The 23,169-nt window shown below is 38.5% G+C and overlaps 1 pseudogene; it reads left to right on the forward strand.

Moving 5' to 3' along the window:
- The first annotated feature begins 153 nt into the window (after positions 1-153).
- On the forward strand, positions 154-12,930 carry LOC110640471 (subtilisin-like protease; annotated as a pseudogene).
- Positions 12,931-23,169: the final 10,239 nt, after the last annotated feature.

Consider the following 23,169-nt stretch of genomic DNA (forward strand, 5'->3'; position numbering starts at 1 on the left):
AGAAGCCTGGAGTGAGAGTGTTCATTTTTTATTGCTTTTCATTCAATAAAATTCAAGTATCTATACATAAGAATATAACATGAAATTTTCAATTTTAAATTCTGTAGCATAGTTACCCATCCAAGCTGTTTCTCTTCTAGTTCTCTTGCCAGCATGGAGAACATGAGGTACAAGTTGTTTCCAGAAATGGTGCTTTTGTTTCTGCTTAGCGTCACTTCGAAAATTGTTGAGGTAGTAGGTGTAGAATAGGCTTTGAGGTGTGATAAATCACTATCTTTAAGGTATTAATTGCCCCCACTAGATTGCTGCAAGGTTATGGCAATACACCTCCAGGATACAACAAAGCTCAAATCTGTGACAAAGAACTCCCAAGATTTTCCTTAAGAACTCTTTATATGAACTGAATTTAGAGAGATAAGAAGAAAAGAAGAAGAAGTATAAATAGTATATCTAGATTGAAAAAACTCATCCATATTTATAAAGAATGAAAAATCATGTCACCTTTACTAGATAGACATATCTGTCTATCTTTAATAGATACAACTATTTGTGTAATAGACATGTCTGTTTATTAAAAGGTACCTATATAAATAGTTGTGACTATTTGTATAGACATATCTGTTTATTAACAGACACCTATACAAATAGTTATGACTTTTGTATCGAATAGACATGTCTGTTTATTAACAGACACCTATACAAACAGTTGTGACTGTTTGTATAAAATTAATATATCTGTCTATTAACAGACACATCTACTTGTTAATAAACACATCTGTTCGTAATTTATTTACGAAAATTACAATAGGATAATTATTTTATTTCACACATATACGTGCCAAGTATCATAATAGAATAATATATATTGAATTATATATATATAATTCTATACATATTTCACTCTTGTCATTCCCTTATATTTTAACAATATATGAATTCTTTCTCTCTATATTGTCTAACATACAAGCTATTTATAACAATCCCCCGCCTAATTTGTATTGTTAGATCCCATTGTTTCATGCATAATGAAAAGTATCTTTCGATTTAAACTTTTCCTTAGTGTAAGTATTTCAAAGTTCTAAAGAAATCATGGTGGCCTTAGCTTAAACCTAGATCCCTATTAAATAGAACCGGAAATACTACATACACAAATCAATTAGTTCGACTTAAAAAGTTCATCAAAATTTTAGCACGAATATGGCCTTGTGCTACCTTCTATTTTCATGAACATTTACAAAAGTTATTCTCACTTTTGTTGAAGCGGCACCACTTCCTATGTTCATATAGGTGAAGTTTCTTTTGTAAAAATTTTAAACTTCGTTAAGAGTATAAATACTCATCCTCATTCCATTAACTTAATACACTAAGTACTTAATTACAACATTTACTAATAACTTGTTGTTACCCTTTAAACTTTATTTAGTAATAATACTATAAAGTAAAGTTCCCATCATTAGTAAATTTAATGGAATATTTTTAATCCTAATCCAGTACATGTATTTTTTATCATATCTCTCGAGAGCCCTTTTGTAAACGGATCTGCCAGATTATTACAAGACTTGACATAAGTAATAGTAATAATTCCATCAGAGATTAATTGTCTCACATATTCATGTCTTAAGCTAATATGTCTAGACTTTCCATTATAAATTTTATTATAAGCTCTAGACATTGTTGCTTGACTATCACAATATAAGGAAATAGCAGGCATTGGTTGTGGCCACAACTTGATATCTAATAAAAAATTTCTCAGCCATTCTGCCTCCTTACCAGCTGCTGCTAGAGCTATAAATTCTGATTTCATTATAGAATGGGTTATACAAGTTTGTTTCTTTGATGCCCAAGAAATAGCACATCCTCCTAAGGTAAAAACCCAACCGGAAGTTGATTGATTATCATTAATACTAGTTATCCAGCTAGCATCTGTATAACCTTCTAACACAATTGGAAATTTATTATAAAATAAACTAAAGTTTATAGTTCTTTTTAAATAACCAAGAACTCTTGAAATTGCTTTCCAATGTTCAATACTAGGCTTACTAGTGTATCTTGATAATTTACATACTGCAAAAGCAATATCAGGTCTAGTGCAATGCATAGCATACATTAAGCTACCAATTGCACTAGCATACTCAATTTGAGCAACTGCTCTGCCAGAATTTTCAGTTAATTTGGAAGAAACATCATATAGAGTTTTTGCTTCTTTGACTTTTAAATGATTAAATTTATTTAATATTTTCTCAATATAATGAGATTGGCAAGAGCAAAACCCCCACTATATTTTTTTACTTTGATACCTAAGATTGTATCTACCTCTTTTAAATCTTTCATTTTAAATTTTGAGGTTAGATACTTCTTTGTATCATTCACACCTTCCATATTTGTTCCAATTATAAGCATGTCATCAACATAAAGACAAATTATCACACCAAAATGATCTGTAAATTTGGAATAAATACATTTATCAGCACTATTATGTTTAAAGTCATATTCCAAAATTGCATAATCAAATTTCTCATGCCATTATTTCGGTGCTTGTTTTAAACCATATAAAGATTTATTTAATTTACAAACTTTTCTTTCATTCCTTGGTAAAACAAATCCTTCTGGTTGCTCCATATAAACTTCTTCTTCTAAGTCACCATTTAGAAAGGCTGTCTTAACATCCATTTGATGTACATATAAATTATATATTGATGCTAAAGATAAAAGTACTATAATAGATGTTATTCTAGCCACTGGTGCATATGTATCAAAGTAGTCAATTCCCTCTTTTTGTTTAAAACCCTTTGCAACCAATCTAGCTTTAAAAGTTTGAATCGATCCATCTGTGTTATATTTTCTTCTGAAAACCCATTTACATCCTATTGGTTTGGAACCAGGTGGCAAATCAACTAGAACCCATGTATTATTAAATAATAATGAATCCATTTCATCATTGATTGCCTCTTTCCAAAAGGCCACATCCCTTGTAGTCATTGCCTCTTGAAACATTTTAGGATCATCTTTTACATTTAACAAAATTGGTATTTTGTTAAGTACAACTGACCTATTGCCTTCTACTAGAAAAACAATAGCCTGAGAAGATATAAAATCTGGATGTAAATTCTTTTCTTTTCTAATACGTTGACTTCTTCTAATTTTATTAGAAGAATCTAACTTTCTTTTGTTGCTAGACGTCGATTCAAAATTAATATCAATACTAGAACCATTGCTTTGACTTGAACTATTAATGGGCTTATGTATAGGGTCATTATGAAATTTATTTTCAATAAATTCAACATCCCTAGATTCTACAATTACATTTAAGTCTAAATTTAAAATTCTATAAGCTTTGGAATTTTCGGCATAACCAACAAAAACTCCTTTCAAAGCTCTAGGACCTAATTTAGTCCTTTTAGGATCTGAAACTCTATAATAAGCTAAACAGCCCCATACTCTTAGATAGTTCAAGTTAGGTTTTCTATTTTTCCATAATTCATATGGAGAAATCTTAAATTTTCTTGAAGGAATTCTATTATGTAAGTGATAAGCAGTAAGTAAAGCTTCTCCCCATAAGTTTATTGGCAAATTAGATTTCACAAGCATAGAATTAAGCATATCCACTAAGGTTCTATTCTTTCTTTCTGCCAACCCATTTTGTTGTGGTGTATAAGGTGCACTTATTTGATGTATAATTTCATTTTCTTCACAAAATGAAGAAAATTCAATGGAAAAATACTCAACACCTCTGTCACTTCTCAAAATTTTGATTTTTTTTTCCTTTTTGATTCTCAACTTCAGATTTATAAATATGAAACATTTGGAATGCTTGATCTTTATTTTTCATTAAATAAACATAAGTATATTTGGAGAAATCATCTATGAAAGTTATAAAATATCTATTTCCTCCTTTAGTCAATATTCCATTTAATTCACAAATATCAGAATGCACAAGTTCTAATAACTTAGAAAATCTCTCAACTTTTGGAAAAGATTTCTTAATCATTTTTGCTTGTATACAGATTTCACAAGATTTTTTATTATCATCTATATATGAAATTAAACCATGTTTAGCCATAAATTTTAAAGATTTAAAACTAATATGTGCTAAACGATCATGCCATAAAGATAAAGATGACTCAACAGTATAAACAGAAATATTCATATTATTATTAATACTGAGTTTAAACATTCCATCACATGAGTAACATTTTCCCACAAATAGTCCATTTATGGACACAATTATTTTATCGGACTCCTGAACAGCCTTATAACCTTTCTTACACAATAGACTAACAAACACAAGATTTTTCCTTATTTCTGGCACATACAACACATTTACTAATAATAGCTTCTTTCCAGAAGTGAAGTTTAATTCAACACTTCCTTTTTCCACCACTTTAGCGGAATCATGATTGCCCATTAGAACTTTTTGCCCATTTACAACTTCTTCATAATATTTAAATTGAGTCTTATCATTGCAAACATGAACAGTAGCCCCAGAATCATACCACCAATCATTGGATTTGGTTGTTGTAGCCATATTGAGCTATGTTACCATTCCAATATGCAAATCTGATATCATTGCAATCAATTCAGTAGTTTGTTCAACTATATTTGCTTTATTGGAATTCTGAGCTCTATTATTCGTATATTCTTTCTTATGTTTCTTTAGAAACCTGCATTCACGTTTGTAGTGCCCTTTCTTGCCACAATTGTAACAAGTTCTTCCTTTCTTTGATTTGTATTCTTGCCATAACTAGTATCGCTGTTCACTTCAGAAAACTTTCTCTTACTTCCAGAATTTTTCTTTTGAAAATTCTGACTTCCTTGCACAAAATTAACTTTTGTAGTAGATTCAGAAACAAATTTCTTATCATGATTTCTTGTCTCTTCTTCAATGCGCAAGTGTTTCTGAATATGTTCAAGAGAAAAATCTTATGTGGTATGCAGTAATTTCTTCCTATAATCATTCCAACTAGGAGGAAGTTTTGCTATTATTCCTCCTACTTGCAACGATTCAGGAACTATCACTTTCAAATCTTTAAGTTTTGAAACAAGGACATGTAACTCATAGACTTAATCCATAACAGATATATTATCAACCATTTGGAATTAAAAATATTTCATGATGAGAAATTTATCCACACCTTGTTTTTCTGAGTTGTATTTGAACTCCAGTGATTTCTAGATTTCCATTGGAGACTTGACATAAGTAAATAGATCATATAGCCTATCTGACAAGTTGTTAAGAATATGACCTCTGCATAGCAATTCATCTTCTTCACGTTTGTCTCGATCTGCTTTCACTTGTTCAGAATCTTCTGGAGTTGGTGGTGAAATAGCAGGCAAACTTGGATCAAGTATATAAGAAATCTTCAATGTGGTGAGTAAGAATAGCATCTTGTCTTTCCAGCGAACATTGTTTGTCCCATCAAAATGATCAAGTTTCACAAACTCTTGATTCATCACGGAAACAGCCTTGGACTCTATTGCATTTAATACCTTAAAATTGTTGAGGCAGTAGGTGTAGAATAGGCTTTGAGGCGTGATAAATCACTATATTTAAGGTATTAATTGCCCCCACTAGATTGCTGCAAGGTTATGGCAATATACCTCCAAGATACAACAAAGCCTGAAATCTGTAGACAGCAACTCCTGAATATTTCCCTTAAGAACTTTTTATATGAACTGAATTTAGAGAGATTAGAAGAAAAGAAGAAGAAGTAGAAGTAGTATGTCTGGATTGAAAAAACTCATCCTTATTTATAAAGAATAAAAAGTCATGGCACCTTTACTAGATAGACACATCTGTCTATCTCCAATAGATACAACTATTTGTGTTATAGACATGTCTGTTTATTAAAAGGTACCTATACAAATAGTTGTGACTATTTGTATAGATATATCTGTTTATTAACAGACACCTATACAAATAGTTATGACCTTTGTATAGAATAGACATGTCTGTTTATTAACAGACACCTATACAAACAGTTGTGACTGTTTGTATAGAATTGATATGTCTGTCTATTAACAGACACATCTACTTGTTAATAAACACATCTATTCGTAATTTATTTACGAAAATTACAATAGGATAATTATTTTATTTCACACATATACATGCCAAGTACCATAATAGAATAATATATATTGAATTATATATATATAATTCTATACATATTTTACTTTTGTCATTCCCTTATATTTTAACAATATAGGAATTCTTTCTCTCTATACTGTCTAACATACAAGCTATTTATAACAAAAATTAGTTCCTTCTTGGCAACCACTGTGGAGAGGAACTTAGAAACTTACATCGTCTTTTTAGAGAAACCAGAAAGTGCAGTATCCATGAAACCTAGAGATGTAGACCGCTGGTATCAGTCATTTTTGCCTGCTTCCAACTCAAGCTCGAACCAACCGAATTCTATATTCCTACCACAATGTGGTTACTGGGTTCGTTGCAAAAATAACAGAACAAGAAGCAAAATCCATGGAAAGGGAAAATGGATTTGTATCAGCCCGTCCGGAGAAGGTGTCGTCTCTTCACACAACTCGTACTCCCAGCTTCTTGTGTCTGCAACCGAATGAAGGATTTTGGAACCATTCCAATTATGGGAAGGGAGTGATTATAGGACTTCTGGACAATGGAATGACACCTGATCTTCCTTCATTTAGCAATAAAGGAATGCCTCCTCCACCAAGTAAATGGAAAGGGAAATGCGAATTCCATGGGACGACATGCAATAACAAGATCATTGGTGCAAGAAGTTTCATATATGATGGTACGCGTCCATTTGACATGATTGGGCATGGAACTCATACGGCTAGCATAAGAGCGGAAGTCCAAAGGCGAGGTGCCAATTTTTATAGGCAAGCCAATGGCACTGCGGATGGCATTGCACCATTAGCCCACTTGGCAATGTACAAGGTTTGCGAGACATCAGGTTGCAGCGAGGCTGGCATATTGGCTGCAGTGTATTCTGCAGTAGAGGATGGTGTTGATGTGCTTTCACTTTCCCTTGGAGGTGAACCGCTTCCTTTCTTCAATGATCCCATTGCAATAGGTGCATTTGGGGCTATTTGTTGACAAGTGGATCATGACCTGTTCTGCAGTGGTCCTGGTCTTTAGTTTGTCCTAGTCTTTAGCTATTTTTAGCAAGATATTTTATATTTCTGTTAAGCAAATAGTGGCAGTAAAGGTCACGATTTTTTAGCTATGATAGCAGTATTTTTAGCTATTTTCAATTCTGCTGTAACTCTATATATTTGCAATTTGAAGTTCAATAAATACATAACTTTTCCAATTAAATAATTGTAACATTGGTATCAGAGCCCTATTTTCTTAAGGGACCTGTGAGAGACTTGTGAGTTTTTTGAATGAGTGTTTACCCAAAACATTAACCAATCCTGCTTCTGTAAAACACCTTTGAAAATGGAAGGTGAGAGTTCTTTTTCAGTAGTGGCTCCACCAGTGTTTGATGGAGAAGACTACCAAGTGTGGGCAGTGAGAATGGAAGCTTTTTTGGATGCGTGTGATTTGTGGGAAGCTGTAGAGGAAGATTATGAGGTACCTCCTTTACCAGGAAATCCAACAATGGCTTAGATCAAAACACACAAGGAGAAAAAGACCAAAAAATCCAAAGCAAAGAATTGTCTCTTTGCTGCAGTTTCTCCTACCATCTTCAGCAAGATCATGTCGCTTGGCTCAGCTAAAGCTATCTGGGATTTTCTCAAGAATGAGTATAAAGGAGATGAAAGAATTAGAGGAATGAAGGTGCTGAATCTGGTTAGAGAATTTGAAATGCAGCATATGAAGGAATCAGAAACCGTCAAGGTGTATGTAGAAAGGTTGTCTGGCATTGCAAATAAGGAAAGGATACTTGGAGCTGAACTTACTGACAATAGAATTGTTCAAAAAATACTTGTATCCTTGCCTGAAAGATAAGAGGCAACCATTGCTTCTTTGGAAAACACTAAAGATCTCTCAAAGATCAGTTTGGCAGAATTAGTAAGTGCATTGCATGCACAGGAACAAAGAAGAATGATGAGGCAAGAAGGAACTACTGAGGGAGCCTTGCAAGCCAAATGGCAGCAAAATTCTGGAGACAAAAACAAGAAGTGGAAAGGAAAGAAAGGAGCAGCAGGCTGTTCAGAAAATGCAGCTACTGAAAGCAACTCCAACACTAGCAGCAAAGGAGGAAAATATTCTCCTTGTCAATATTGTGGCAGAAAGAATCATCCTCACTACAAGTGTTGGAGAAAACCTGACATGAGATGTAGAAAATGCAAGAAACTTGGGCATGCAGAGATAATTTGCAAAGAGAAGGAGACACAGCAGCAGGGTGAGGCTCAAGTTGCAACTCAACAAGAGCCAGAACAACTCTTTGTTGCTTCATGTTTCACGTCAAAGACATCAAGCAAAAACTGGCTTGTTGATAGTGGTTGTACAAACCATATGACCAATAATGAGGAGCTATTCAGAGAGCTCAACAAATCTGCAAGTTCAAGGGTCAGAATTGGAAATGGAGAATACATCACAGTAGAAGGAGAGGGGACGGTAGCCATTGAAAGTCTTTCAGGTATAAAAATAATCTCTGAAGTTTTGTATGTTCCTGAAATTGATCAAAATTTACTGAGTGTGGGACAGTTACTGGAGAAAGGATTCAAACTTTTGTTTGAAGATAAAATGTGTTTGATCTTTAATCCAAGCGGTCAAGAATTATTCAGAATTAAGATGCGGCAAAGAAGTTTTTCTCTGAATCCTTTGGAGGAGGAGCAAGTGGCATTTTCATGTCAACTCACTTCCACAGACACTTGGCACAAACGGATGGGGCATTTTCATCATCAAGCTTTGCTGTTCATGCAAAGAAATAATCTTGTAAGAGGTCTACCAAACCTGGAGGAGCATCTCACAAGCTGCAAGGCTTGTATGCTTGGGAAGCAAATTAGACTTCCATTCAGAACGTCTACATGGAAAGCTACAGAGAAATTGCAGCTAATCCATACTGATCTATGTGGTCCGCAGTCAACTCCTTCACTAAATGGCAGCAGGTATTACATAGTTTTTATTGATGATTTAACAAGAATGTGCTGGATATACTTTATGAAGTTTAAATCGGAAGTTGCTGAAATTTTCATGAAGTTCAAAAACTGGATTGAAAACCAAAGTGGCTGCAGGATTCAGGTCATTAGATCGGATAATGGCACTGAATATACATCAGAAAGATTCAATTTATTTTGCGAAGAGGCTGGAATTGAGCACCAGCTCACTGTCCGTTACTCTCCACAGCAAAATGGGGTTAGTGAGAGGAAGAACAGAACCATTATGGAGATGACTAGGTGCTTGTTACATGATAAGAATCTTCAAAAAAGGTTTTGGATGTATAAGAACATCGCCGCTTTCTTCTTTAATAGGTCGCTACAAGAGCAGTGGGAAAGAAGACTCCATTTGAAGCTTGGCATGGTGTCAAACCTAACCTAAACAATCTTAAAATTTTTGGTTGTTTATGTTTTTCACATGTTCCACAGGTGAAGAGAGACAAACTTGATGAGAAGGCTGAGCAAGGAATTTTTGTTGGTTATAGTTCAGTTTCGAAAGCCTACAGAATTTTTCAACCTCGATGTGGAAGATTATAACCAGCAGAGATGTTCAATTTCTTGAACATGAACAGTGGGACTGGAATGAGGAGTCTCAAACCAAAAAGCAGATTGTGTCTCTTATTCCTGATGAATCTATAGATGATCAACCTGTCAAGGGAATGAGGACACTCTCAGATATTTATCAAAGATGCAATGTTGCTGTTTTTGAACCAGCTGGATATGAGGAAGCAAAAATAGACCAAAATTGGATAGAGGCAATGAAGGAGGAGCTGGCCATGATTGAAAAGAATCAGACATGGGAGCTAGTAGAAAGACCTCAAGACAGAAAAGTAATTGGAGTGAAATGGGTTTTCAGGACAAAGCTCAATCTTGATGGCTCAGTGAACAAACACAAAGTGAGGTTAGTAGTGAAAGGTTACGCACAAGTGTGGGGAGTGGATTTCTTCGAAACCTTTGCTCCAGTAGCAAGGTTGGACACAATCAGAATGTTGTTGGCATTGGCAGCACAACAAGGTTGGAAGATTTTTCAGTTGGATGTGAAATCGGCCTTCTTGAATGGTTCATTGTAGGAAGAAATTTTTATTGAGCAGCCAGAAGGTTTCAGTGTGCCAGGACATGAAGAGAAGGTTTGCTTGTTAAAGAAAGCTCTTTATGGGCTAAAACAAGCTCCAAGAGCTTGGTACAGCAGGATAGATGATCATTTACTGAAGCTAGGCTTTGAAAAAAGCTTAAGTGAATCAACTCTGTATGTCAAGAAAGCTGGCTCTAACATTGTGATTATCTCTCTTTATGTAGATGGTTTACTCGTCATAGGAAATAATGTTGTAAAGATTGAAGAATTCAAGAAGGAGATGATGAAGGTCTTTGACATGACAGATCTTGGAGAAATGAATTACTTTCTTGGTATGGAGATCAAGCAAGCTCAGAATGAAGTTTTTATATGCCAAAAGAAGTACTTGAAGGAAATTCTGAAAAGATTCAGAATGGATGAATGCAAGAGTGTGAGCACTCCGATGAATCAAAAGGAGAAGTTGCAGAAAGAAGATGGAGCTGAACGAGTTGATGAAGGAGTGTATAGAAGCCTAATTGGATGCTTAATGTATCTTACAGCAACAAGACCTGACATCTTGTATCCTGTAAGTGTCTTATCCAGGTTTCTAAATTGTGCTAGCAAATTGCACATGATGGCAGCCAAACGTGTTGTTAGATATCTCAAAGGAACTCAAACCTATGGCATCAAGTTCAGCAAAAGTCAGAATTTCAAGCTTCATGGATATTCTGACAGTGATTGGGCAGGGTCCTTTGATGATATGAAAAGCACTTCTGGTTATTGTTTTACTTTTGGATCAGGGTGTTTTTCATGGTGCTCAAAGAAACAAGAAATAGTGGCATACCAACGGTGAGAATTTGTAGCAAAGAATACCGCCGCTAATCAAGCACTATGGCTCAGGAAGATTATGGTGGATTTACAGCTGAAACAAGATGACAGCACTGTGATATTTGTTGATAATCAAGCTGCCATAGCTATATCTCAAAATCTAGTGTTCCATGGAAGGAATAAGCATTTCAATATTAAGTTTTATTACTTAAGAGAAGTCCAGAAGAATGGTGAAGTGATGTTATTGTACTGCAAAACAGAAAATCAGATTGCAGACATATTTACAAAGTCACTTCATGTTAGCAGATTTGAATTTCTCAGGGAGAAGCTGGGAGTATGCAGTTCCTGATCCAGGAGGAGAATGTTGACAAGTGGATCATGACCTGTTCTGCAGTGGTCCTGGTCTTTAGTTTGTCCTAGTCTTTAGCTGTTTTTCAGCAAGATATTTTATATTTCTATTAAGCAAATAGTGGCAATAGAGGTCACCATTTTTTAGTTATGATAGCAGTATTTTTAGCTATTTTTAGTTCTGCTGTAACTCTATATATTTGCAATTTGAAGTTCAATAAATACATAACTTTTCCAATTAAATAATTGTAACACTATTAAAAAGGGAATTTTTGTGAGTTGCGCAGCAGGGAATTCGGGTCCACATTCAAGTTCTTTATCAAATGAGGCTCCGTGGATTGCTACAGTAGGAGCAAGAACTGTAGATAGAGAAATAAGAGTAACTGTGTTGCTTGGAAATAACTAAAAGTTTAATGATCAAACCCTTTTTTAGCCCAAACATTTCCGTTCAAAATTCTTGCCACTTATTTATCCAGGTGCAAATGGTGATAAATCAACTGCGCTGTGTACGCCGAGATCATTGAGAAATGCTGATGTCAAAGGGAAAATAGTATTGTGTGACAGAGTAGGGGATGGAAAAACAATTTATAAAGGCCAAGAAGTGACGAATAGTGGTGGTGCTGCCATGATTCTAATAAATGATACGGACAACGGCTATGTTACCTCCGTCGAAGCTCACGTTCTACCTGCATCACATGCGGGTTACAAGGATGGATTAGGTATCAAATCCTATTTAAACTCCACAGCATCACCAGTTGCTACAATCAAGTTTGAAGGAACCGTAACCGGTCTGCCAGATTCTCCTCAGGTTGCTTCCTTTTCCTCAAGGGGTCCTACCAGGGTAAGTCCTGGGATCTTGAAACCAGATGTTATAGGCCCTGGTGTCAGGATTTTACCTGCTTGCCATTTTCAGTTGATGATAGGTCCAAAAAAAAATCAACATTCAATATGATCTCCGGCACCTCAATGTCTTGTCCTCATCTTAGCGGTGTTGCAGCTTTGCTCAAAAGTTCCCACCCAGATTGGTCACCTGCTGCCATAAAATCTGCCATCGTGACCACTGCTCTTTTAACCAACCTTGGGGGCAAGCCTATTTCCTATAGTTTGGTCCTGCTAATGCATTTGCTATCGGTGCAGGTCATGTGAACCCATCAGAAGCAAATAATCCAGGGTTAGTTTATGATATCCAACCTGATGATGACATTCCTTACTTGTGTGGCCTGGGCTGTTCAGGCAAAGAAATAGGACTTATCGCGCGGCGCTCAGTGAAATGCTCCAATTATTCAAGTATACCCGAAGCTCAGCTGAATTACCCTTCATTTTCTATCAAATTGGGATCCAATCCACAGAAATACACAAGAACAGAAACAAATGTTGGCCTGCCAAGCTCATCTTTCATCCATGAAATTACTGCCCCACGAGATGTAAATGTTAAAGTAACGCCTAATACGTTAGTTTTCAAAGCAGTGAATCAGAAAGCAACATACTCAGTGACATTTAGCAGAAACGGAAATGCCAAGGGATCTTTTGCTCAAGGGTATCTTACTTGGAAGACAGACTTGTACAGTGTTAGAAGTCCAATTGCTGTTACTTCGAATGAATTAAAGAATTAGTCTAGGCGCTAGCAACCAAAGCTGACGTGCAAGGGTGTAAACCGCTTGGGGAAATTAATAATTGCAATGAATGCTCAGAAGTAATGACCAAACTATTTTTATAATAATGCATTCTTTTATGGATGATTAAAGGCACCTCACGCTTCAAATTAAAACAGAGAAATGGATCCTCATTATTGAAAACGTCACGAAAAAAATTATTACTGGGGACATAGAAAAGCGTCCCTAAAACTAAGTACGAATTTGAAATATGTTGCGTAAATAGGATTAAAAACCGTCACAAACTGTCTATGAGCCTTACCTTGAAGCTGTGGCGGCCTCAGCGTTCTTGGGTTGGAAACCGTTCTCCAGTTTGAGCCTGCTTAATGGGAAATTATATAATTTAGAATGAATTTTTTTTACAAAGACGAGATTTACATGGATATAAAACACAAGATATACGGTGAGATCCACCTATTAAACAGGTGAATCCTATATGTTTATATTTTAGGTCTATGATAGACTCGGTCTAAGTAAGAATTTTTCAATTTAGAATACCTATATGAAATGTTCAATCAATAATATTTTACCACGTAATTAACGGTAAATTTATAAAATTAAGTTTTATCTATTTTTATGATTTAATAATTATTTTTTATCAGCAAATAAGATAATTTACTAATTTAAGATAATTTATTTGTTAAAATATATTAACGATTTATTGATGGTTAATCAATTTGAGATATTAATGAAACTTGAGAATTTAATTGATAATTACGTAAATTTTAAGTTTTTTTTTATAAGCTGAAAAATATATTAAATTTGAAGGAAATAGGTTAAAAATCAAGGTAATTAAAAATAGCAACTCCAAACCCAGACACACAAACCCCAACCCTAGCAACGGCAAAACCCATTAAGAGAGCCAATAGAGAAACGAGCAAACCAAGATTCCATCAGAATTGACTTCTTCTCCAAAAGAGAGACCGTTCTCTTCAAACTTTAACCATGATCTTAGCTTTATGTAGCAGACTCAGCGCGAAATAGATTGTTTAAAAGCCAGAATTTGAAAAGATCTTGATAAAATATTCTGAAGCCATTGAGGAGGAGAAATCTAGCTCAGCAACAAACTCGCAGGGCTGAAATGCACTGGAGATTCTAGATTTTAAGGCAATAAAAATATATTCAAAAGAAAGTGACTGTCACGACCCAACCTATGGGCCGGACCGGCACTAGGACCTGGGCCAGTCTAAAGCCCCTGAGGCCCGTAGTAAGCCTAACTATTCATTAACCCAACTCTAAAGCCCATTTGGACCCAATTTCAAGAAACCATCCGGACAGAGTCCGGCCATAAAGTGGACCTTTCAATGGGGAGTTTTTGACTCACTCGACCTGTAAACAAAATATATCATCAATTGGGGAGCTCAGCTCACCCTCCACATACTCATATCAGCATCAAAAATAAATGGGAGCTCAGCTCCCTCATCCACTCCATCAAACATGCAAATAATAATTTTACAGGTCCACATGACAATTTATATTACAGACCCGAATCATTTAAATATCTCTAACACATGCGAAAATTCTAGGAGTAAATAAAATTACACAAATATTGATAAAACAACCTGCGAAGGAGAAAAGCAGGTTAACCACAATAAAATCCTCCTGTAGCCTGAAAAAATGTTGAACAGGAGTGAGCGTTCGACTCAGAGAGTAAAATATCAATTTTAACCATAATCTCTATAACTATCTAGAACTAATGCAACCTGTGGAGTGAAATGTAACATCAACAACATTTTCACATCATAACATCAAAAAGGTAATTTGGAGCACTCACGCACCCTGTAACATCAATCATAATATATGGGAGTTGATCCCCTATACAGCTCTCTTAAATCCAACCTGGTGCCAGCGAAGAACTCAGCTCGGACTTCCACTTAATAACCAAATCGGGGTCCCAGCGAAGAACTCAAGCCGTGTCTACCCCGAAGGACCGGGTCCCAGCGAAGATCTCAAGCCGTGTCTACCCGTCCTATCCATAGTCCACACCACATCACACGCACGCCAACGCACGCACACTGCTCTAAATTACCACAACAACATCCATGGCACGCTAACAGTTATGAATGCAACATAAATCGTACCTAGAGTTTAACTACATAAATATATGCATATAAGTGATGCATGGGCATGCTTGAACATATAATAATATCGAAATTACAATTAAAATTAATATTTTACTCACAGACTTGACAACGGTTACTGTGGCGGTAAAGGTAGGAAGAAGGTCATCTGGCTCACCTGACAATTACATTACATTTATTTAATACAAATGACTCAATACAAATCAAGAAAAGACCAAATACGTCCTAAGTCGTGCCGAAAATCCGGCAGAGTCTCCCCTATACCTAGGACCTACCCAACCTGCAAAAGGGCTCAAAACACACTTCTATATCCACAATCCATATATCCACAACTCAATCACATCACACAGCCCCTCCTGGACCCATCAAATCAGTCATCCATCACAATATGTAAAATTTTAATTTAGTCCTTATAATTGATCATTTTTGCAAAAACTACCCAAACAAGCTCTAAAAATTCTAAAATTTTGCCCCGCTGTCCTTAGCGATATTACTAGGCTATTGCAAAAAGAATCATAATTTTCTGAGCTACCAAGAATATTTTATGGATTTTTAATCCTATCTAAGCACTAGAAAATTACGAAAAAGCAAGGTTCGGGTTTACCTTTGCCGATTCCGACTTCTGGAACGCGCTCGGGATGTCTGACAATGGGGGGGTAGCCAAAACCTCGGTCCAATTTGGAGACTTTTCCAGTAACGGGTCTGTCAGGCCAGAATTTCACAGACCTGGTCAACTGACGAATTTTCGCAAATTGAGGATACCTACACGAAGCCCACAACACGGGGGTTAATATATAAATTTTTCAGAATTTTCTAAGCTCATTTAATGCTCGAAAAAACACTGCGAAGTTCTATGGGACCCACCGAAAAACGGTGTCGGAAAAATTTGAAATTTATGTCGCCGCGAAGCTCTCGACGAGTGGAGCGCTCTGGTACTCTCGGTTTTCGCGTGGGGTTCATGGTTTGTGAGAAATCTAGCCCAAAAGTCAAAATGGTCTAAAACTTCTCGGGCAAAAATTGGACAAACCGCTAGATGGATTTTAGTGTTCTTGGTGTCTATGGAAAGCTCTCAACGAGTAGATGAGTTTAGACACAAGACCCGGTCCGATTGGTGGCCGGATCAGCCGGATTTTGGCCGGGAAGGTGAACGGTCGCGCGCTGCTTCGGAGCCGCTTCAGGCATTCCAGCGGCAGCCGGTGGGGAGGGCCGAGGCGCCACGAGCTGGGGTGGCAGCGAAGGTGGCGGCGCGCCGGCGAGGGGAGGAGGGAGGAGAGAGAAAAAGAGAGAGGAAGGGAGAGGGGTCAGACGCGTGCGGGGAGGAGGAAGAAAAAGAAGAAGACCGGTCTGATTCGATCGGTCGGATCCGGTCCGGTTCGATTCGGTCGGTTCGATTCGAAATACAAAATTTTGAATTTTTACTCTGTCTCGGGACCGAAAACGAGGTCCAAAAATTTCGAAAAAATTTCAGAAAACTCAAAAAAATTCGTAAACTCCAAATATATTTTTAGTTTTGCCACGTGGTCTTTAAATTAATTTTTAAAAATCATCAAAGTTTATATTTTCGGAAAATCGAACCCGATTTTTAAAATCCGAAAAATCTCAAAAAAATTCCTAAAATTTAAATAAATTTAAAATATCAAAAATGCTCATAAAATAATAAAATTTAAAATTTTGAGGTGTTACATTCTTCCCCCCTTACAGAAAATTCGTCCTCGAATTTTTACACAAGGCAGAATAAAGCACATGATTATACATTGAACAAATAAGGGTACTTGCTATGCATGTCCCGCTCGACTCAGTGCACTCTTCCACCGACTGACTCCTCCACAAAACCTTAACCATAGGGATCTGTTTGGATCTTAGCTGTCTCACTTGGTAGTCCACTATGGCTACAGGTTGCTCCTCAAATGTCAAGTTCTCTTTTAGCTCTATTACATCTAGTTGTAGTACATGAGAAGGATCTGGAATGTATTTCCTGAGCATGGAGATGTGAAATACGGGATGAACGTGAGAAAGGTTGGGTGGTAGCTCCAACCGGTAGGCAACTGCTCCAACTCTATCAGTAACCTCAAAAGGTCCGATATACCGAGGTGCTAACTTGCCCTTCTTTCCAAATCTCATGACTCCCTTCATTGGAGAAACCTTCAGGAATACCTAGTCGCCTACTGCAAACTCCACATCCCTCCGTCTGGGGTCTGCATAACTCTTCTGCCTACTGAAAGCTGTTTTCAATCGTTCCCTGATTAAAGGAACTATCTCTGAAGTGTACTGCACTAGGTCTACATCATGCACCTTTGCTTCCCCCATTTCTGTCCAACACAGAGGAGACCTACACTTTCTTCCATATAGTGCCTCATAGGGTGCCATCCCTATGCTGGAGTGGTAACTGTTGTTGTAGGCAAACTCCAACAAAGCTAGCTGATCATCCCATTGACCTCCATAATCCAAGACACTCATGTGAAGCATGTCTTCCAGTGTTTGGATTGTCCTTTTGGACTGTCCGTCTGTCTGAGGGTGGAAAGCCGTACTGAAGTTCAACTGTGTGCCAAGTGCCTCCTGCAATTTTCTCCAAAACCGAGAAGTGAACTGGGGCCCTCTGTCAGATATTATGGAAGCGGGAACTCCATGCAATCTGACTATTTCTCGAATGTAGAGTCCGACGTACTGTGCCACAGAATATGTAGTCTTCACAGGCAATAAGTGAGCTGATTTGGTTAAGCGGTCTACAATTACCCATATCGAATCATATCCTCGCGTGGTACGAGACAACCCAGTCACAAAATCCATAGTAATCATTTCCCACTTCCATTCTGGGATAGGGAGCTCTTGCAGCTTCCCTGACGGTCTCTGGTGTTCAAACTTCACCTTGCTGTACTCTTTCTACGATCTTCATCAATTGTTGATCTCTGTGCTGGGAAACTCTAACTCTGTCTCTCAAGTCTGGCCTCACCGAAAAATGAGCCAACAATACCCCCTCATCTGAAAGATCTAGGATTAAACCTTGATCCATCAACTCATGTACTTCCTGAATCAACGGTCTCTTTTCTACTGAAATGTGCGCTAAACTGCCAGAAGATTTTCTGCTCAAAGCATCTGCTACAACATTGGCCTTCCCAGGCTAGTACTGGATGGTGCAATCATAGTCCTTCAGAAGCTCCATTCATCTCCTCTGTCTCAAGTTTAAATCCCTCTGTTGGAAGATGTACTTCAAACTCTTATGGTCGGTGTATATCTCGCACACTTCACCATACAGGTAGTGTCTCCAGATTTTTAGTGCAAAGACTACAACCGCCATTTCCAAATCATGGGTGGGGTAGTTCTGTTCATGCCTCTTCAATCGTCTTGAAGCATAAGCCACTACATTTCCATTCTGCATCAAAACACACCCTAAGCCAACTCTGGAGGCGTCACAATACACGGTGTATCCTTCACCACTCATAGGTAGTGTCAACACAGGGGCAGTGGTTAGACACTCCTTAAGCTTCTGGAAACTCTCCTCACAATCATCTGTCCAAATGAATGGAACATTCTTCCGAGTTAACTTAGTTAGGGGAGCCGCTATCCTGGAAAAATCCTGCACAAAATGCCTATAGTAGCTAGCTAGACCCAGAAACTTCGCACCTCGGTGGATCTTGTAGGCCTAAGCCAATCGATTCTGACTTCAATTTTCTTGGGATCCACTTGAATACCTTCACTAGAAACCACGTGTCCCAAGAATGAGATGCTTTCTAGCCAAAATTCACATTTTGAAAATTTGGCATATAGCTGGTGCTCCCTCAAAGTCTGCAACACCATCCTCAAGTGCCACACGTGCTCTTCCTCAGTCCGAGAGTATACCAAAATGTCATCTATGAATACGATGACAAAACGGTCCAACAATGGCTTGAACACCCTGTTCATCAAGTCCATGAAGGCTGCTGGTGCATTAGTGAGTCCAAAAGACATCACTAAGAACTCATAATGACCATATCTTGTCCTGAATGCCGTTTTGGACACGTCCTCATTCCTGATTCTCAACTGATGGTAGCCTGATCGCAAGTCTATCTTGGAAAAGAATCTAGCCCCTTGGAGCTGATCAAACAGATCATCGATCCGAGGAAGTGGATACTTATTCTTCATACGATCACCTTGTTCACCGTATGCATAGTCAATACACAACCTCAATGACCCATCCTTCTTTCTCACAAATAGAACAGGAGCACCCCAGGGTGAAGTGCTCAGACGTATAAAACCCTTGTCCAAAAGCTCTTATAGTTGCTCCTTTAGCTCTTTCAATTCTGCTGGTGCCATCCTATAAGGTGGCATTGATATGGGGTTTGTACCCGGAACAACATCAATGCAGAACTCTATTCCCTTTTCTGGTGGCAACCCTGGAAGCTCTTCAGGGAAGACATTCATGAATTCTCTGACAACAGGAACATTTTCCATGTTGGCACCTTCTACAGATGTATCTCTCACCAATGCCAAATACCCTTGGCATCCACGCCTCAACATTTTTCCAGCACTAATTGCTGACACCAAATTATATGGAGCCACGCTCCTGTCACCATCAAAGCTAAACTCTTCCACACCAGGTATGTGGAAATACACCTTTTTGCTCCTGCAGTCTAAAGTGGCATAGTGAGTTGACAACCAATCCATCCCCAGGATTACATCGAAATCCATTACTGGTAGAGGAACCAAGTCTGCTGGGAGGATCTTTCCATCCACTACTACTGGGCTACCCAGAAAAATCATATCTACATCTATGTTGTCACTAAGTGGGGTAGCTACCGACAAAGGGCACTCTAAAGTTGTAGGGTTTCTACCCAACCTCATAGAAAACACAGGGGAGACAAATGAGTGAGTAGCACCCGGATCTATTAAAACACGAGCCTCATAGGAACAGACCAGAAGAATACCTGCCACAATTGCATTCGAAGCCTGAGCATCCTGGTGGGTCAGGGTGAAAACCCGAGCTTGACCCCTACCTTGAGTGGCGTAACCACGACATCGACTTCTACCTCTGATCGCCTCCAAATCCACGCCCCTTGTCCTCGGCCTGTTGGCCATCGAATCGACACTGCCATCTTTGGAAGCACCGGATACAATCGACGAGGAACATTTGCAATGTAACCACTGTGACCCCATCTGTGGCTCATCAACACGGCATTCCCTAGCAAAGTGACCTGGTTGGCCACACCTGAAGCATACTCCTGAACCCATCATACAAGGTCCTGAATGTCCTCTTCCACACTGTGCACAAGGTGCCAAGGAGGATCTGAACTGCATCGAATCGCTATACCGATCGTGACTACCGCTTTGGACCCATACCTCGGTGCGAACCCTCGGGATTTATGTCAAACCACTTCTCTTATTCTGCTTCTTCCTCTATAATTAGTTTGGCCACCACCATGCCTTAGTAGCCATGTGGGGAACACCTGAAGAACCCTCTGCTCTGTTTTTCTTTGCCCTTTCGCTGTCATCCACAGCATAGCTAATCTCTATCTGTCTGGCTCGATCAACTACCACATCAAAAGACTGATCAGACATCATGGCCAGGTTTGCATACCTCCTGTCAAGCCCCTTTAGGAACCTCTTTACCTTCATAGTTTCTGTAGCTACCGCTGTAGGGGCATATCTGCTCAATTCGAATTGCAGAGCATATTCATCTGCACTGCCATTCTGTCTTAAGGCCTCAAAGGCCCACTGCTTTTGATCTCTGAAGCTTTCTGGCACAAACCGATTGATGAAAAGTTCCACAAACTGAGTCCACGACAAACCCTCCATCCGAGGTAACACGTAGTCATTCATCCATTGTCTAGGCATAGGCCCCATGACATGCTGTATACACTCTATTAGTCTTCTATCGTCAATCGCACTCGCTGCCATCTCTGCAGGAATCCAAAAACCGATATGCATCGTCTGACACATCATAAGTACCTGGCACCAATTTCTTAAAATTGATTATCTGTTTGTAAGGTTCCCCTCTTGGTGCAGTGGACTGCTGCTGCTGTGGAGGGTGGACCATACACTGAGCCATCATATCGATGGTTCTCTGCAACCCAGCTAGAGTAGCTACCATGGGGTCCATGGGACCCTGTGCCATAAAAGACTGATCCTGTACTGGTGGCAGCTGCTCTTCTACTTGAGCAGCTCTAGGCCTCCTACCCCGCCTCCTGGCAGCGCCTCATCTGTCTTTGAAACCTCGTCGAGCACATCTGTTACAGTGCGATGGCGGCTCTCACCTTCTACGCATTTTCCGAAATTCAAGAGATTAGCCCACAAAATTCAAAACTGCACATTACACAGCTCTATAGACTCATATTTATACACAATATATGGAGCAGAAACTAGAAGCAAAGATGACAATGCAAGACGAATGTGGACCCTATTTTTCCGCATGTGACTCCTATTAGACTCTTCTCAACATTTTAGATAAACATTCCCTAAGAATCTGGAGCCTAAGCTCTGATACCACATTTGTCACGATCCAACCTATGGGCCGGATAGGCACTAGGACCTGGGCCAGCCTAAAGCCCCCGAGGCCCGTAGTAAGCCTAACTATTTATTAACCCAACTCTAAGGCCCATTTGGGCCCAATTTCAAGAAACCAACCGAACAGAGTCCGGCCATAAAGTGGACCTTTCAACGGGGAGTTTTTGACTCACCCGACCTGTAAACAAAATATATCATCAATTGGGGAGCTCAGCTCACCCTCCACATACTCATATCAGCATCAAAAATAAATGGGAGCTCAGCTCCCTCATCCACTCCATCAAACATGCAAATAATAACTTTACAGGTCCACATGACAATTTATATTACAGACCCGAATCATTTAAATATCTCTAACACATGCGGAAATTCTAGGAGTAAATAAAATTACACAAATATTGATAAAACAACCTACGAAGGAGAAAAGCAGGTTAACCACAATAAAATCCTCCTGTAGCCTGAAAAAATGTTGAACAGGAGTGAGCGTTCGACTCAGAGAGTAAAATATCAATTTTAACTATAATCTCTATAACTATCTAGAACTAATGCAACCTGTGGAGTGAAATGTAACATCAATAACATTTTCACATCCTAACATCAAAAAGGTAATTTGGAGCACTCACGCACCCTGTAACATCAATCATAATATAAGGGAGCTGATCCCCTATACAGCTCTCTTAAATCCAACCTGGTGCCAGCGAAGAACTCAGCTCGGACTTCCACTTAATAACCAAATCGGGGTCCCAGCGAAGAACTCAAGCCGTGTCTACCCGAAGGACCGGTCCCAGCGAAGATCTCAAGCGTGTCTACCCGTCCTATCCATAGTCCACACCACATCACACGCACGCCAACGCTGCACCGCTCCAAATTACCACAACAACATCCATGGCACGCTAACAGTTATGAATGCAACATAAATCGTGCCTAGAGTTTAACTACATAAATATATGCATATAAGTGATGCATGGGCATGCTTGAACATATAATAATATCGAAATTACAATTAAAATTAATATTTTACTCACAGACTTGACAACGGTCACTGTGGCGGCTGGGCGGAGGAAGAAGGTCATCGCTCACTGACAATTACATTACATTTATTTAATACAAATGACTCAATACAAATCAAGAAAAGACCAAATACGTCCTAAGTCGTGCGAAAATCCGTGAGTCTCCCTATACCTAGGACCTACCCAACCTGCAAAAGGGCTCAAAACACACTTCTATATCCACAATCCATATATCCACAACTCAATCACATCACACAGCCCCTCCTGGGCCCATCAAATCAGTCATCCATCGCAATATGTAAAATTTCAATTTAGTCCTTATAATTGATCATTTTTGCAAAAACTATCCAAATAAGCTCTAAAAATTCTAAAATTTTGCCCCGCTGTCCTTAGCGATATTACTAGGCTATTGCAAAAAGAATCATAATTTTCTGAGCTACCAAGAATATTTTATAGATTTTTAATCCTATTTAAGCACTAGAAAATTACGAAAAAGCAAGGTTCGGGTTTACCTTTGCCAATTCCGACTTCGGGAACGCACTCGGGACGTCTGACAATCGGAGACTTTTCGATGCAGTGCATGCGGCGAATTTCACGCACCGGCCAATCGCGAATTTTCGCGAATTGAGGAT

The sequence above is a fragment of the Hevea brasiliensis genome, unplaced genomic scaffold (genome assembly GCF_030052815.1).
Source record: "Hevea brasiliensis isolate MT/VB/25A 57/8 unplaced genomic scaffold, ASM3005281v1 Scaf267, whole genome shotgun sequence".
Classification (NCBI taxonomy): domain Eukaryota; kingdom Viridiplantae; phylum Streptophyta; class Magnoliopsida; order Malpighiales; family Euphorbiaceae; genus Hevea; species Hevea brasiliensis.